The following is a 19460-nucleotide window of genomic DNA, read 5'->3' on the forward strand; positions in this document are numbered from 1 at the left end:
CGGAGGAACAGGATGAGCACTGCCAGAGCCCTACAAAACGACCTCCAGCAGGCCACTGGTGTGAATGTCTCTGACCAAACAATTAGAAACAGACTTCATTAGGTTGACCTGAGGGCCAGACATCCTCCAGTGGGCCCTGTGCTCACTGCCCGGCACCGTGGAGCTTGATTGCCATTTGCCATCAAACACCAGCATTGGCAGGTCCACCACTGGCACCCTGTGCTTTTCACAGATGAGAGAAGGTTCACCCTGAGCACATGTGACAGACATGAAAGGGTCTGGAGAAGCCATGGAGAATGTTATGCTACCTGTAACATCGTTCAGCAGGACCGGTTTGGTGGTGGTCAGTGATGGTCTGGGAAGACATATCCATGGAGGAACGCACTGATCTCTACAGGCTAGACAATGGCACCCTGACTGCCACTAGGAATCGGAATGAAATCCTTGGACCCATTGTCAGACCCTACGCTGTTGCAGTGGGGTTCCTACTGACAATGCCCGGCCTTATGTAGCGAGAGTATGCAGCCAGTTCCTGGAGGATGAAGGAATTGATACCATTGAATGGCCCCCACACTCGCCTGACCTAAATCCAATAGAACACCTCTGGGACATTATGTTTCGGTCCATCCTCCAGGTTGCACCCCAATCTGTTCAGGAGCTCAGTGATGCCCTGGTCCAGATCTGGGAGGAAATATCCCAGGACACCATCCGTCGTCTTATTAAGGAGCATGCCCCAAAGTTGTCAGGCATGCATACAAGCACGTGGGGGCCATACAAACTACTGAGTACCATTTTGAGTTGCTGCAATGAAAATTTCAACAAAATGGACTAAACCTTCTGCATCATTTTTTCACTTTGATTTTTGGGGTGTCTTTGAATTCAGCCCTCTGTCGGTTGATAATTCTAATTTCATTCAAACAATCCTTTCATTCATAACACATTACCCAGTCCATATCAGTATAGATATCTAACATGATATTTTTCCCCATTGAGGTCTGATTGTTTTTAAAGTGTTCCTTTCATTTTTTTGAGCAGTGTATATATAATTTTTTGATTTTGCCAAAAGTTACACTTTAACCCCTTGTCTGCCAAGCAGGGGCGTAACTACAGGGGTTGCGGGGGATGCAGTTGCAACCGGGTCCCATGCTCCAGGGGGCCTGTGTGGCTCCCCTGTACACCTGGATAGGAGGGGCGGGGGGAGGGCAGCATGTAGAGAAATCACTGTCCTCCTTTTTCCTCCTGCCGGCTGCTGCAGGGCATGTGTCACAATAGAGAACCAGGAAGGGGTCGGTAAATATGTAATTTACCAGCTCCTTTTTTTTCTGAATGGACAGAGTCATAGTCAGTGACATTGTAAAAAATAAAATAAAATGATAAAAAATAATACAATTAAAGTACCAAAAAATAAAATCTACTGACACCAGTGGGAGAACTTCCAGGATCGCAAAGGTCACACTTGCGACCGGGCTTTGGCATTCCACCACCGTGGGGAGGCCCCAAGATGGTAGGAAGGGGGCCACTGCGGGACCGTAATAAAGGGCCCCGCAATGAGAGTAAAGGGCCCCAGGATCCGTGGGAAGAGCCCCAGGCTTTAAGGGAAGGGGTCAGGCAAGGGGTCATGGTTTCTTGCACCAGGGCCCTGAATGTTCTAGCTACGCCTCTGCTTCCAAGGTATATTTATAAATATCCTGCTATTCAAGGGCTTAAAGCGTAAGCCTCGGTTTCCACTAGTGCGGCTACGAAGTCGTGCTACTTCTAGCACGACTTCGTAGCAAAAGTAAACCGCGGCTTCAGTTAGACTTGTCCCTCATATATAGAGGGAAGTCGCGCTCAAAAGTAGTACACGATTTACTTTTGAGGTCGCGGCAACTGAAGCCGCGGCAGTGGAAACGGTCCCCATTGAAAACAATGGGTTTTGACTTGCTGTGCGACTTGACATGTGTCAAGTCGCACCGCAAGTCGCACTAGTGGAAACCGAGCCTAACTCCACTTTTTTTGAGAAAAAAAAAAAACATTCCCCTCTGGGTGATCTCTGTACATTACAAGGATTTTAAAAAACTTTGTTGCAGATTCCTACCTTTTTGTTATTGTGAAGAAATCCCTGTTTGTTCCTCTGTGCTGAGTGGGTTTAATGGGAGTGGTTTCATAATTATCAATCATCTGTGCAGCTGCAGAGCACTAATGAGTATGGCTGCTGGGCCTTCATCCCTTTAGACGTTTTCCTATTGGGAGTAGCTTAACAAAAAGGACATTTATGTTGCAGGGGATGCCAGAAATCTGACTTGTATTTTAGTGCAGACTTCTGGGAAAATTGATGAGCCAATCACACAAGCAGGAAATGATGTTTCTGGGGGTGTGGTCAGTATACATTCTGTGTACAGAACACCTCCAGGTAGCCATATTGCATTGCATTTTCAGAAAATTTCAGGGAGTGCAGATTGAAAAGGGAAAGGTAATTTTTAATAACATGCAATTACAATATGATTTGTGTCACAATTGTATATGCTATATTGTATTTTCTTTATGTGCTATTTTTTTCCCCACGAAAGTGGATTTACCCTTTAAAACAAGATTCAGTCATGAGCTTTGTATCGATTTTTTTCTTCTTGGCGATTGGTTTTTAGGTAAGAGCCACCCAATCACTTTTACAGTATCAGGAACATGCCGCTCCTGCCGTCCACGGTGGTTCCAGGGATCCTTTGTTCTTCCAGGTAGCCTGGAATTGTGATGAAATGTACCAACATTTAGAAGAGGAAGAGCACAGGGAACATCTTGTTTATGTGCTATAAAATTAATTTTCCTGTATTTTTGCAGGAGATATGCATTTAATAAACAGTTACACAAGTAACATGCAGCATAATAAAAATCTGCAACTGACACCATTTTATTATACAGGGCCTCTGCTTTCAGAATATATAGTTGGGTCAGAATGCATCATTGTTGGGGGGGGGGGGGGCTAAGATAAATGAAGATTTTAAAGCAAGAAAAATGACTAAAAAATTGCCCCGTAGGAAAGTTATTAAGCTTTGCTCAAAAAATGATCTGCTTCTGTCTAATTTTCACTCATACAGTTGTAGCCCTGCCCCCTCGAGGGTGGCTGGATTTCTCATCTTTTCTGGTCCCCTGGGTTACCAATAGCAACTGCTTGCAGAATCTTAACACTTTACTTTCTGGCTCAGTCAATGAACAGTCTAGGGCTTGTTGTTTTTGTTGTTTTATTGTATATAGGGATGGGAGAAGGGATGAGTGGGATACTCCAACACTTGAACTATTCACAATGCTGAGGACTTCTATCTGGGAATGCGGCAAGGCCATAGCTTAATCCTGCCATTAGATGAATCTGAAGTAATGTTCTTTAGCTATTCAGGGTACTCGCCTAGCACCCCCTTTCTTTCCACCAGCTGACACCCGTTCTCTGACTACTCTACTCCGGAGTGGCCCCCTACCTAGTCAGGCCCGTAGACACGATCCCCTGTACTCACGATACTGCTTTTCAGGTTCTCCAGTGTCTCAACTCCTAGTCAGCTCTCCTGGACCTCTGGGTTCAGCTCCTCACTTCTGGCTCACTAGGCTGACTGCCTGTGACCATACTCCAACCACTGCTGAAGAGGAGGCAGCCGCCACCCTCCTTTCTTGGACTCTGCTCACCAGCCAAAGACCCCAAGCACACGTGCTCCTGGTTTTTATACCACACCCCACAATGCACAGAGACAGTGGTCTGTGCCAATCACTGGGGCTGTATCAAAGCCTGTGTGCCAATTGGTCAGGTTTCCTCCTCTGTCCAATGTGCCTCCCTATTGGACCAGTGGGGACACTCCCCCAGACCACATGAATCAGACACTGAGCACATTGAGCAGACCTAACTCACAGATCCTGCTCCCTGTTAAGCAGAGAGAATTTACCTACTGCTCTTCTGATAGGCAGACAGAGCCAAAAACTATACTCACTCTCTAGCACCTACCTAGGAGGGTGCTACACATTCATCAAAGTTCAGGTGGCTGTCTTTGATGATAGGGTGACGGATTGATTGTATTTTTGATCAACAGTTGAACACGAAGAATGGCACAACACAGTGGGACTTTGTCAGCTATATTTTAAGTAGGGATAGACCGCAAGGCCAATATATCTGTGGCCGATATGCACTTTCCCCAATATATCGGTACACCGTAAATCCGTAACTGGCTGATATTGGCGATATTTTTGTGACGTCATTCTGCCTTCTTAGGCCGCCTCCCTCGCCTTGGACAGCCTCGTCTGGAGTCGGGACTAGCCTCGCGGGAGTGTATCACGGCCATACACCCACCCACAGCAGCCTGGTGCCAGCCAGCCACCCACATCCACAGGCCCTGTACCAGCCAGCAACCCACAGGCACTGTACCAGCGAGCCAGCCAGCCACCCACAGGCCCTGTACCAGCCACCCACAAGCCCTGTACCTGCCAGCCACAGGCACTGTACCAGCTAGCAAGCCACCCACAGCCCCTGTGCCAGCCAGCCCCCCACAGCCCCTGTGCCAGCCACCCATAACAGGGTGCCAGCCAGCCAGCCACCTACCACAGGGTGCCAGACAGACACCCACAGACAGGGTGCCAGCCATCCAGCCACCCACAGACCCTGTATCAGCCAGCCACAGGCAGTGTACCAGCCAGCCACCCACATCCCCTGTGCCAGCCACCCAGCTACCAAAGGGTGCCAGCCAGCCAGCCACCCACCACAGGGTGCCAGCCAGCCAGCCACCCACCACAGGGTGCCAGCCAGCCACCCACCACAGGGTGCCAGCCAACCGCCCACCACAGGGTGCCAGACAGCCAGCCACCCACCACAGGGTGCCAGACAGCCAGCCATCTATCCACCACAGGGTGACAGCCAGCCAGCCATCCACCACAGGGTGACAGCCAGCCAGCCATCCACCACTGGGTGCCAGCCAGCCACCCACCACAGGGTGCCAGCCAGCCATCCACCACAGGGTGCCAGCAAGCCAGTCACCCACCACAGGGTGCCAGCAAGCCAGCCATTAAGCATTAACCACCTCCCACCCGGGCCATTGTACATATACGGCCGGGTGGGAGTCTCGTCCTTCTGAATGGACGTTCCGGAACGTCCTTCAGAAGGAGAGAGATCGCGCCGCCGCGGGCACGCGCAGCGGCGCGATCTCGATGTGCCTGTGTCCCTCGGACACAGAGCAACATCATTCGGCAGGAGGGCCCTGTGATTGGCCCTCCTGATCACATGACGGCTGTGTCCAATCACAGCCGTCATGTAATGTCAATAGAGCCGTTGTAACGGCTTCGATCTCTTCTCCTCCTGACAGATCCTGTCAGTGAGGAGAAGAGAAGAGGATCGGTGCTGCTGCTGGGGTGATCAGTGAGTATTTCTAATTACTCACTGATCACAGGGGGGGTCTGTGCTGGTAATCAGATGATTGATTACCAGTACAGCCTTGGGGGGGAGGGGTGCCACTAAGCCACCAGGGATGCCCACCCATGACCACCAGGGATGCCCACCATGGCCACCAGGGATGGCAAGCAGGGCTCAGAGAGCCCCCCAGTGCCCTCCCTATCAGTGTTGCCCACCAATGCCATCTATCAGTGCTGCCCACCAGTGCCGTTATTGCCATCTATCAGTGCCGCCCACCAGTGCCCATTACTGCCCACCAGTGCTGCCTATCAGTGCCCATCAGTGCCCCCCATCAGTGCCGATCAGTGCCCCCCATCAGTGCCGATCATTGCCGCCCAACAGTGCCACCTATCAGTGCCCATCAGTGCCGCCAATCAGTGCCCATCAGTGCTGCCTATCAGTGCCCATCAGCGCTGCCTATCAGTGCCCACCAATGCTGCATATCAGTGCTATCTATCAGTGCCACATATCAGTGCCCATCAGTGCTGCATATCAGTGCTACCTATCAGTGCCCATCAGTGCTGCATATCAGTGCCACCCCATCAGTGCCACCCCATCAGTGCCACCCCATCAGTGTCTCCTCATCAGTGCCTGTCAGTGCGGCATCATCAGTGCTCATCAGTGCAGGAAAAAACATATCTATTTACAAAATTTTATAACCTAAACAAAAAAAACTTTTTTTTTTTTTCAAACTTTTCAGTCTTTTTTTATTTGTGCACCAAAAAAGAAAAAACCTGACGGTGATCAAATACCACCAAAAGAAAGCTCTATTTGTGGGGAAAAAATGACACAAATTTGGTTTAGGTACAGTGTTGCATGACCGCGCAATTGTGATTCAAATTGCAACAGCGCTAAAAGCTGAAAATTGGTCTGGGAAGGAAGGGGGTTTAAGTGCCCAGTATTGAGGTAGTTAAACAAAAATGAACATGTTCAGTACCAGATTTGTGTCAAAAATTGTCTTTATTTTTCAAAACTTTAAATGTACAAAATATCAGCCGATACCGATACGTTGTGACCAAAATATCGGTATCTATATCGGCCATGAAAAAAACATATCGGTCTGTCCCTAATTTTAAGTAATAATAAATCGCTAGTTTTCAATCACTTTTTCTTAGATCGATTGCAAATCGCTATGTGTATAGCAGTCAGCTCTTCATTGATTTAAATGACACTGCCACTTGTTTAACTGCTAAGAAATCTAGACATGTCAGGCAACACAATTGTCTCCAATGGCAGACAATTGGAAGACATGAATGGATGGGTGAGTTTGCTTTGAATATTAAAAATGAATTGACCTCACGTATATTATATCACAGTTGGAAGCATAATTTTTCAGTAAGGCTCTGTTCTCATATTGGTGTCCCAGACCGCGGGCAGAATTGCAGCCATTCTGCCCGCGATCCCATATCACAGCAAATCACGGGACGCCCGCACGATTCCAGTCACTTAAAATAGCACCCCCAAATGCGGCACAATTTTACTGCGATTCGTAAAATCGCGCAAATAGAATCGCGGGACACATGTTGCGGCACGATCGCGCTACGTTTGTGGTGCCATTGGAAGTGACGGGAATCGTGCAGGAGTCCCTTGATATGCTGTGATTTGGGATCGCACGCAGAATAGCGGTGATTCTGCCCGCAAACCGGGATGCCAATATGTGAACAGAGCCTTACTGAAAAATGATGCTTCCAATTGTGATATAGTATACGTGTGGCAATTAATTTATGATATTCAAAGCAAACTGACCCATCCATTCATGTCTTCATGCCTTATTTTGATGAGAAATCACCCCCTGCTGTCAGTGTTTCTACTCAATGCATTTCTGAGATGCTTCTCCGAGACAGACATTTGTATCTTTTAGTGATCGACCGATTATCGGCAAAGCCGATATATATCGAGGGTCGATATGCACTTTGCCCGATATATCGGAATCGGCCTTTTGATTTACCGATATTTCGTAAAAGTGCTTGTACCGAGGTGATGCCTGCAGCTAAAGGCATCACCCCGGTACCGGTGTCCATAGCCGACGATCGGCTGTCTTGTAATGATAACCGATGCGGCTGAGAAGCCGCTCGGCTGTCCTGCCATTCGAAGGAGCGGGAGGGGGCGCCCCCTCCCTCCCTCCTGCCGCCTTCCGCGGCTCGCCCGGGTCTCCTGTCCCACCTAGAGACCCAGGCATCCTACCTTTACCGCCGTCGTCTGACCGGGTCTCCATCTGCACCGCCGCCGTCTGACCGGGTCTCCATTTCTTTGAATTCGGCACCGCCGAGTACCCGGAAGTGATGTCATTACATGACATCACTTCCGGGTACTGGCGGCGCCAAATTAATAAAATGTACAGCATTCAAAACAGCCAAGCTTGGCGTTTTAAATGCTTTTAAGTGCAGAGGAGGGGTTTGGGGTCTTTTAGACCCCCAGATCCCTCCACCACAGTACCTGTAGACATTAAAAAAAAATATATATATTTTTTTTAATGTCCGAAACTATCCACCAATATCGGCCGATACCGATATCCGATGACAAAATATCGGTATCGGTGGTAAAAAAACGATATCGGTCGATCAATAGTATCTTTGCTATCATGACATATAAATGCTTTTTATTGTCTAGCAAAAACAAAAAAAAAAGCGTTAAAACAAGTAAATATAATATACCGTTCTATCTATTTACTAATGCTGGCAGCATAAGTATTAAAATACAGTGGGGATCGAAAGTTTGAGCACCCCAGGTAAAAATTTGTATTAATGTGCATAAAGAAGCCAAGGAAAGATGGAAAAATCTCCAAAAGGTATCACATTATAGATTAGACATTCTTATAATATTTTAACAAAAGTTTGATTTTTATTTCTATCATTTACACTTTCAAAATAACAGAAAACAAAAAAATGGCGTCTGCAAAAGTTTGGGCACCCTGCAGAGTTAATATCTTGTACTGCCCCCTTTGGCAAGTATCACAGCTTGTAAATGCTTTTTGTAGCCAGCCAAGAGTCTTTCAATTCTTGTTTGAGGTATCTTTGCCCATTCTTCCTTACAAAAGTCTTCCAGTTCTTTGAAATTTCTGGGCTGTCTGTCACACACTGCTCTTTTAAGGTCTATCCATAGATTTTCAATTATGTTGAGGTCAGGAGATTGTGAAGGCCATGGCAAAACCTTCAGTTTACGCCTCTTGATGTAATCCCCCGTGGATTTCGAGGTGTGTTTAGGATCATTATCCATTTGTAGAAGCCATTAACTTCAGCTTTTTCACAGATGGCATCAAGTTACCATCCAAAATTTGCTGAAATTTTATTGAATCCATTTTTCCTTCTACTCGTGAGATGTTCCCTGTGCCACTGGCTGCAATACAACCCCAAAGCATGATTGATCCACCCCCATGCTTAACAGTTGGACAGAGGTTCTTTTCATTAAATTCTGTGCCCCTTCTTCTCCAAACGTACCTTTGCTCATTCCGGCCAAAAAGTTCAATTTTAACCTCATCGGTCCACAGAACTTGTTTCCAAAATGCATCAGGCTTGTCTATATGTTCATTTGCAAAGTTCAAACGCTGATTTTTGTGGTGAGGACGTAGAAGAGGTTTTCTTTTGATGACTCTTCCATGAAGACCATATTTGTACAAGTATCTCAAGTAGCCTTACTGAAAAATGATGCTTCCAATTGTGATATAGTATACCTGTGGTCAATTAATTTTTGATATTCAAAGCAAACTGACCTATTAATTCATGTCTTCATGCCTTATTTTGATGAGAAATCACCCCCTGCTGTCAGTGTTTCTACTCAATGCATTTCTGAGATGCTTCTCCGAGACAGACAATTGTATCTTTTAGTGATCGACCGATTATCGGCAAAGCCGATATATATCGAGGGCCGATATGCACTTTGCTTTTAAGTGCAGAGGAGGGGTTTGGGGTCTTTTAGACCCCCAGATCCCTCCACCACAGTACCTGTAGACATAAAAAAAAAAATAAAAAATTTTTAATGTCCGAAAATATCGGCCAATATCGGCCGATAACGATATCCGATGACAAAATATCGGTATCGGCGGTAAAAAAACGATATCGGTCGATCAATAGTATCTTTGCTATCGTGACATATAAATGCTTTTTATTGTCTAGCAAAAACAAAAAAAAAATTTATTTACTAATGCTGGCAGCATAAGTATTAAAATACAGTGGGGATCGAAAGTTTGCGCACCCCAGTTAAAAATTTGTATTCATGTGCATAAAGAAGCCAAGGAAAGATGGAAAAATCCCCAAAAAGGCATCAAATTACAGATTAGACATTCTTATAATATGTCAACAAAAGTTAGATTTTATTTCCATCATTGACACTTTCAAAATAACAGAAAACAAAAAAACGGCGTCTGCAAAAGTTTGGGCACCCTGCAGAGTTAATATCTTGTACTGCCCCCTTTGGCAAGTATCACAGCTTGTAAACGCTTTTTGAAACCAGCCAAGAGTCTTTCTATTCTTGTTTGAGATATCTTTGCCCATTCTTCCTTACAAAAGTCTTCCAGTACTTTGAGATTTCTGGGCTGTCTGTCACGCACTGCTCTTTTAAGGTCTATCCATAGATTTTCAATTATGTTGAGGTCAGGAGATTGTGAAGGCCATGGCAAAACCTTCAGTTTACGCCTCTTGAAGTAATCCCCCGTGGATTTCGAGGTGTGTTTAGGATCATTATCCACTTGTAGAAGCCATTAACTTCAGCTTTTTCACAGATGGCATCAAGTTATCATCCAATATTTGCTGAAAATTTATTGAATCAATTTTTCCTTCTACTCGTGAGATGTTCCCTGTGCCACTGGCTGCAATACAACCTCAAAGCATGATTGATCCACCCCCATGCTTAACAGTTGGACAGAGGTTCTTTTCATTAAATTCTGTGCCCCTTCTTCTCCAAACGTACCTTTGCTCATTCCGGCCAAAAAGTTCAATTTTAACCTCATCGGTCCACAGAACTTGTTTCCAAAATGCATCAGGCTTGTCTATATGTTCATTTGCAAAGTTCAAACGCTGATTTTTGTGGTGAGGATGTAGAAGAGGTTTTCTTCTGATGACTCTTCCATGAAGACCATATTTGTACAAGTATCTCTTTATAGTGGAATAGTGTACCACAACTCCAGTGTCTGCCAGATCTTTCTGGAGGGATCGTGCAGTCAAACGTGGGTTTTGAATTGTTTTTTCTCACAATCCTGCGAGTTGTTCTGTCTGATATTTTTCTTGGTCTTCCAGATCTTACTTTAACTTTCACTGTTCCTGATGACTGCCATTTCTTAATTACATTCCGAACAGAGGATATTGACATCTGAAAACGCTTTGCTATCTTCTTATAGCCTTCTCCAGCTTTGTGAGCGTCAACTATTTTCAGTTTCAGTTTTCTAGGCAACTGCTTAGAAGATCCCATGGTGCTGATTGTTGGGGCAAGGTCAGATAATTCTGGGCATTTAAAACCTTTGAGATTGACATCACCTGGTCTTCCCAGACGATGATTGAGAACAATCCATGACACTGGCAGGTCTCAGCCTTGCAAAGGGGGCAGTGCATGCTATAAATTCTGCAGGGTGCCCAAACTTTTGCAGACACCATTTTTTTGTTTTCTGTAATTTTGAAAGTGTCAGTGATGGAAATAAAATCTAACTTTTGTTGACATATTATAAGAATGTCTAATCTGTAATTTGATGTATTTTGGAGACTTTTCCATCTTTCCTTGGCTTCTTTATGCACATTAATACAAATTTTTACCTGGGGTGCCCAAACTTTCGATCCCCACTGTAGCTAATGTTGAGAGTTAGATTACGCTTTAACAAACCAGTTGGGTCCCTTACATATTGATGGGGAAAACTGGAGGAAGGCTTTACAGTCTATGGGAGAAGAGATGGGAGCTGTGAGCAATTCTAAGACTAGATTGCAGACTGCCTGTTCATTCTGAGTTTATTTCTTTTTCATAATGTTATAAATCCTGATGAGAAAAGCCCGTTTAAAAGAGTTACTAGCATATAATACATCTTCAAGATGGTGTAGTCAGCCATTTCCAACAACATACAGAAATTCAGATTTTAGAGCACAAGTACAACAGTGTCATCCTCTTACGTGCTGCTACAGCACAGCGGTGTCGCCGACCTCCACAATGTATCATAGGACTACATAAATATACTGAAATATCAGTGTGTATCAGCACTGTGAATGAATGAATAAATATTAGAAGGGGCAGTGAATAAGCAGCACATGGGTCAGCCATACATACACTGTGATACCTTGCAAGGCTCACCACTATGCCCTGACCTGCACATGCGGCACAGGTACACCATGGGCAGTGCCAAGCTCCCCGGCTTCATTTCTGAAGATGCTTCGGGGAGTCCTGACAGCCATTAAATATTTACCGAACCAAATGGAAGTTTTGGCAAGAGCGCAGAGAGCACTCTCCCCTCTAACTCCATCGAGGCGGAGCGCCCACAGAGCGCCGCTAAGCAGGGACTTAGTGAGCCAGAGAAACTTAACCCTTTCTTGCCTGCAATGGACCAAAATGCCTTCTGCCATGAATCTTTCTGTGTTTATATATGTCAGGGAAAAATCTTCCTGTCTAATCACCCGTTCATCCATCTCACAAATAGATTCTTTCTAGATTGGTTGGAATAATTCTATCTATCTATCTATCTATCTATCTATCTATCTATCTATCTATCTATCTATCTATCTATCTATCTATCTATCTATCTATCTATCTATCTATCTATCTATCTATCTATCTATCTATCTATCTATCTATCTATCTATCTATCTATCTATCTATCTATCTATCTATCTATCTATCTATCTATCTATATTTAATTAATATTATTTATTTATAGTGCCTTTTTCTCCCATGGGGATGTACAAAGTAATAGATATAACAAGGAGAGGGGTAATACTATTCATATTTATTTCTGTATTTGTTTATCTATATGGTCATATTGTAGTTCACGTTATATATATTTCAGATAGATATAAGAGAGATAATCAAATAAATAGATCCTTCTTTTTTTTTTTTTAACTTAAGAACTGTATCTATCTATCTATCTATCTATCTATCTATCTATCTATCTATCTATCTATCTATCTATCTATCTATCTATCTATCTATCTATCTATCTATCTATCTATCTATCTATCTATCTATCTATCTATCTATCTATCTATCTATCTATCTATCTATCTATCTATCTATCTATCTATCTATCTATCTATCTATCTATCTATCTATCTATCTATCTATCTATCTATCTATCTATCTATCTATCTATCTATCTATCTATCTATCTATCTATCTATCTATCTATCTATCTTTCTATCCATTCTTCCCTCCTTTTCTCCATCCATCCGTTCTTCCCTCTCTCTCTCTCTATCTATCCTTTCTTGCCACCTTCTCTCCATCCATTTCTTACCTCTCTCTCCCTCCTTCCTTTCTTCCCTCCTTCGCTCCCTCCATCCTTTCTTTGCTCTTTCTCTCCATCTATCTAGTCTTGCCTCCTTCACTCCATCCATACATTCTTCCCTCACTCTATCTATCCATTCTTCCCTATTTTGCTCCATCCATCCATCCATTCTTCACCTCCTTCACTCCATCCTACATTCTTCCCTTACTCTTTCTATCCATTCTTTCCTTCTTCGCTCCATTCATCCATTCCTCCCTCTATCTCTCCATCCTTCCACTCTTCCCTCTCTCTCTCCATCCACCCACTCTTCCCTCCCTCTCTCTCTATCCATCCATTCATCCATCCATTCCTCCATCCTCTCTTCCCTTTCTCTCTCTATATCCATCCATTCATCCATCCACTCTTCCCTCTCTCTCCTAATCCATCCATTCTTCCCTCTCTCTCTCTCTCTCTCTCTCTCTCCATCCACTCATTCTTCCCTCCTTCACTCCATCAATACATTCTTTCCTCACTCTAGCTATCCATGCTTCCCTACTTCACTCCATCCATCCATTCTTTCCTCTCTCTCTCTCCATCCATCCATTCCTCCCTTTCTCTCCATCCATCCATTCCTCCCTCTCTCTCACTCTCTATCCATCCACTCTCCCCTCTCTTTCTCCATCTATCCACTCTTCCCTCACTCTTTCTCTCTTTCTCTATCCATCCATTCATCCATCCACTCTTCCCTCTCTGTTCATCTACTCATTCTTCCTCCTTCGCTCTTTCTATACATTTTTCCCTCTCTCTATCCATTCTTCCCTCACTATATCTATCCATTCTTCCCTACTTCGCTCCATCCATCCATTCTTTCCTCTGTCTCTCTCTCTCTCCATCCATCCATTCCTTCCTCTATCTTCCTATCCATCCATTCTTCCCTCTCTTTCTCCATCCATTTTTCCCTCTCTCTCTCTCCATCCATTCTTCCCTCTCTCTCTTCATCCATCCATCCATCCATTCCTTTTTCTATCTCTCTATCCATCCACTTTTCCCTCTCTTTCTCCATCCATCCATTCTGCCCTCTCTATATATATAGATAGTCAGTTCTCCTGCATAAATAACATATCTATCTATCTATCTATCTATCTATCTATCTATCTATCTATCTATCTATCTATCTATCTATCTATCTATCTATCTATCTATCTATCTATCTATCTATCTATCTATCTATCTATCTATCTATCTATCTATCTATCTATCTATCTATCTATCTATCTATCTATCTAATCTATCATCTATCTATTTTATTTTGTCATTGTGTCTTATGATGCTGTATAAAGTAATTAATGTGATAAATATTTATGACAGAAGGAGAATTGAATACCTAGAGTGTATGCACTGTATGTATGAATCCATAGATATGGAACGGATCAATCGATTGACCTATCTAAGCGGAACAGAGCAGCGTTCAGGTTGTCGATGGTGGCCCCTATGGCGGACTCTGTGTCTGTTCCCTGCCCCTCTCTTCTCGGTACCTCACTTTATAATTGCCCCGTGTGCTGCAGATGATCCCAAATGTTGATTATTTTGCGTGTATAGAGGAGAAAAATGGAGCCAAGCAGAGGGATGTTCATAGCTGGTAAGGGCGTTGAGGGGTATTTAGGAGAGAAACTGAGACACGCTGCCAGGAGGTTATGAAGTGACAAAAAAAACACAGAGGGCTTATAAAGATTTCAGTTTTTTAAAAAGGACAAAAATATAATTAGATCTAAACATTTTGATTGTGGTGACGGAAAGAAATTTGTGTTGTCCTGCCTGTGAGAAGTAATCTACAACATGCCACCTGCCTCCCTCTGAATGCTTTCCCAAGGGGCTGGCTGGTGGCATGGCATTTCCAGCTGGTGCCACCCAGGTGCCAGGTCTTTTTGGGGGAGAGAGGGTTAAGTGCTGGCTCAGTAATAACCACTTTGTGGAAATAGGAAAGGAAAAAGGAGAGAGAGAGAGAGAAAGGGGGGAGGGAGGGTGGGTGCAGGTGGCATGGAGGCTGGCATGAAGGCAGTGGATGGGGAATGCCAGCACCATCTGTTAGAAGAAGCGCATCTGGGTCTCACAGTGCCCCCGTCACCCTGCTTTACAATTAGGATCCTGGCATCTCTATTAGGGAGGCAAGTGGGGGACCCTGACGCAGACACTGGCGCAGACTCCGAGGAGCAAGGCACAGAGCATGTGCCAACCTTATTACCTAGTGCAGAGCCTCCTGAGTCCTGTGCCAAACTTATTACCTTGTGCAGAGCAAGCCGCGCTGCCTACTAATGTTATTACTTTGTGTGGACTGCTGGGCGCCGCGCCTGCCAGCCTTTCCTATCTTGTACAGAGCACAGGGCACGCATGGTGCCAGCTTTGTGGTGTGTGCGGATCTGCGGGCACACATCGCGTTAGCCACGCCGGCACTCTTCGTCTAACCGGGTACAGAGCCGTAGCGGGCTGGTGTGCCACCTTTACCTGAAGCCGACAGCTGAGCGAGCGCGCTTTGTGTACGTTTAATGAGATTGGCGAGCCATGCGCAGCACACTGGCCCAAGGAGATATACTGCTAGCACACGCGTGTTAGCCACATCATTTGCAAATCATATTACCTTATGCGGGACCTTGTGTGCCCACAGTGTGCCAGCTCTGTGCAAAGTACGCCAGCCTGATCCTGGAGTCTTGTGCAAACAATGAATAGGCTGACGGACTGATACTGCAGTTCCCTGTTTCCTCCACTGTGTGTCACCGTCGCACAACTGGTCGCCGCTGCGCTGCGTCTGTCGCTGTTGAAGCATAAACAGGCTCCTTTAAAGGGAAAACATTTTCAGCAAGTGCCTATTTACTGTTTTTCTTAAAATGTTTACTGCAAAGTCTTTCTTTATAAAACTTTTATATTTTTACCTACTTGCTTTTCCATATTTCAATGATTGAGTTACATATACGAATTTGAAGATTCGCCCTCTGTTGGCCTTCTGTATTTCACTTAGCATCCCTGATCACCTGCTGCTGAGATAACAAGGCTGATTTACTAAAGAAGTTGAGAATGTTCATACAGTAAGAGCCCAGGCGCACGTAAAATATGGCTGTATTTCAGTAATGCACGCGGGTCTGCGCAAACATGTGTACACCCCTGCACGCAGGCTACATATACCCGTGTACAGCCTTATCCTGCAATTCCTTTATACGGAAAGCTGTGCAGAAGACCCGTGGCACCCGGGTGCCGAAATACAGCCTAATATGGCCCTAGGTTCAGTTTATTGTGTATATTTACCCAACTTCTTTTGTGAACCTTCTTAAAGCAGAGTTCTGGCCTCGGGGGGTGAAATTTAGATAAAAAACCCCCCGGGACAGTCAGGGCTAGTACATTCCACAATGGATAGCCTCTGAACTGTCCCAGGTCGCATTTACCTTTTAGAAAAGAAATACTTACCTTGAAAATTTCTTCTCCATCGCGGCCATCTCAGGTGTGGGCAGCTGAAGCCAGCGCGTCCTCTTCTGCCTCCTCTTTGGTGACGTCGGAGTCCCAGAATGTCCTGCACCGGGCCCTGCTTGTCACTTCCGGTGCAGGCGCGTCATCCCTGCACAGCTTCTGGGCATGCCCAGAAGCTGTTTAGCAGGGAATGCCGCGCCTGCACCGGAAGTGACGAGCGGGGCCGGTGCAGGCGCATTGACTCCTGGGAGTAACGCCGTTCAGCTCCCAGGAGTCATCACAAGCCGGAAGTGACGGCGCGGGCCGCGGCCGCAGAGGGAGAAAGTGGAAAGAAGGTGAGTATATTTTCTTCTATAACACGGTAAGTGAACAAAAAAAAAAAATCGGGAGCATCCATTTCTTTTTCAGATGACACCCAGCAAGCGGATATCCCAAAATCGATTTTTTCGATTTTGAGGCCGGAACTCCGCTTTAACTCCTTTAGTAAATCAGCCCCACAATCTCAGCCACAGATGGAGAGCATTGTTTTTAGCCAGTTACAGGGGAACGGTAAAGTACAACCACTGAACAGAACTAATAAGCAGAAAGCACAGCTTGAATATATGATGAACAAATATGCAAAGAAACAAGATTTCTAAAATTTTAAGGGCTTGTTCTCGCCATTGTGATGATTTAATGAAGCGCATGCTTCTTCCCAGTGCGGTGGCGCACTAACGTGCATTGTGTTGTTCTGGCGAAAATGCTGCATGCGTGATTTTTGGTCTATTGTGGGCTTTTAGGCAGACCATGGGCAGCCTTTAGCGCAAAGCACATTAAGACGTGAACAAAAAAGCATGCGCTTAATGCACTGCAAAGGGCCAGGCTGGTGTAAACCAATCCTAAATGAAATGTAATCCTTAACTGAATGACACTCATTTTGTACTGGGAACTATAAACTTTAAAGTGGACCTGAACTAAAAAAGTGATGATTTGTTCTTAAAGCAGACCTTCAGACTTTTCAGTCACCTCCCATTAAACTCACTCCCCCCCCCCCCCCCCGCCTCAATTCACACAACTGCAGATTAAAAAAAAAAAAAAAAATCTTTTATGCCCCACTGCCCAACACTACCTTATTTCTTGTCTAGGCAAGAATTATACATCCCCTGTATCTTATAGTTGTATATCTGTAGTGTGATATCAACTAAGATACTGCTGCCTATAACTGCTAGTCTTAAGGCTCGTACACACTATAAGAAAATCGGGCGAGCATTTTCCTCCAAAGAATTCTCGTACGATTTTCGTATAGTGTGTAAAGAATTTTCTACAGACGATTCAGAGTTTTCTTACGAAAATTCTCGGATGGACAAACTCCAAAATTTTTCTCGTACAGGAAAAAACAAACGATTTTCGTTTAATGTGTACCGTTTTCGTGCGAAGAAAAATCAGAAAAGAAAGACTGCGCATGATCAGAAACAATAAACAGTAAAAAAAAAGCCTCTGTCGTACGAGAATTTTCGTACAAATTTTCGTAAGAAAATTCTTTCATCAGTTCCGATATGCTGTGAAACAACAAGAAAAATCAAACAATCGTTCCCCCGATTTTCTTATAGTGTGTACCCCACTTTAAGCCGGCTATAGATAGTTTTAATCTCAGCCGGTTCAGCAGGAACCGGCCGAGGATCGAACTATGGTATGGACAGGCTGAATGTACCCAATCAATCATTCAACTTCAGTACAACCAGCCTGTCAGATTATGTATGATAGCCAATTAGCAGTAATCACTATGTTTTCCCGGTGGGGAAGGCTTTCCCTGCCCCCCCACCTGGAGAACTTACCGGCTCTGTCATGAGCAGGCTGTCATGAAGAGGGACTCAAGCGACGGGTTGCATTAAAGAAAATTGCTCTGCCTTAGTGGATTTGGATTGAGATTTGATGATACCTCTGCTGCACTGCTGACCATTTTCCTTGCTGGAGAGCACACTGTAACTGTTGGTAGCATGATTGTTAATGTGGAAAGTGTGTTCCTTGCTAAGGAATATTATTTTTTTTTTTATCAAGTTGTTATGGAAAAAGTTCCACTTTATTTTTATTACATTTACTAGAAATGTTTACTATACAGTAGAAGAAGCATGTGCCAGAAAACATAAGGCAGAATATATAATAAGGAAACTGTTAGACCTGTGATATGCACAATGAAAATACCTTTAATGTAATATGAAAGATAACAGAAAAAAGATCATTTTCTTGTAAGAAGAGTAAATTCTTATCCTTCATGGCTTCTGTAGAGGATATTGAGGTTGGCTAGCTCAATTGAAATAAATCTAAAATAGGGGTCTTAAATAGCGATCCACTCAATTAGCAGACATTATAAGGCCCATGCACTGGCATTGGTCACATGATGAACTACAATATTCCTGTTTTCTTCACTTTTTATTGAGACATTGAGGTTGATTTACTAAAGGCAAATAGACTGTTCACTTTGTAAGTGCAGTTGTTCCAGAGCTTAGTAAATGAGTTAAAGCTTCACTTTGCAAAGAATAGCCAATCACATGCAAGGAAAAAAAATAGCATTTTTGCTTGCACATGTTTGGAAGATGGAAGTCAGCAGAGCTTCCCCTGATTTACTATTCTGGAGCAGTGATGGCGAACCTTGGCACCCCAGGTGTTTTGGAACTACATTTACCTTGATGCTCAACTACACTGCAGCGTGCATGAGCAAAATGTAGTTCCAAAACATCTGGGGTGCCAAGGTTTCACCATCACTACTCTAGAGCAACTGCCCTTGCAAAGTGTAGTTTGAAAAAACTAGAAACTTGTTGTGCATGCCCATGCACCAATGGGCAATAAGAGAAAAAAAAAATCAACCTTTGTTGATTATGAAATATATCATGAAAGGAAAAAACAAATGAGTGTACATGTATGTAGCACTGCCCCCTTAAGGACTGCTGGATTTCACACTTACGGGTCCCCCTGGGTTACCAATAGCAACTTTGACATTCACAGTCTATCACTTTACAGTTAATAATCCATCTATCATGTACCTGATCCAAGGCCGAGATGCAGAGAGGGCTCCACTTGTGGCTGAGTGCGATACACCCCTGAGGTTGGAACAGAAAATGTAGCGCCCACAGAAGCACCGGTTGCCAACAGGGTCCCAGGACTAGATTGGTGATCTCCAGAAGGATACTGGGCAGAAGTCCTCTGGGAGTCTTCAGATGGATTAGACAACCGGAGCAACCA

Source organism: Pelophylax lessonae (assembly GCF_965119305.1).
Source record: "Pelophylax lessonae genome assembly, chromosome: 4".
NCBI classification, from domain to species: Eukaryota; Metazoa; Chordata; class Amphibia; order Anura; family Ranidae; genus Pelophylax; species Pelophylax lessonae.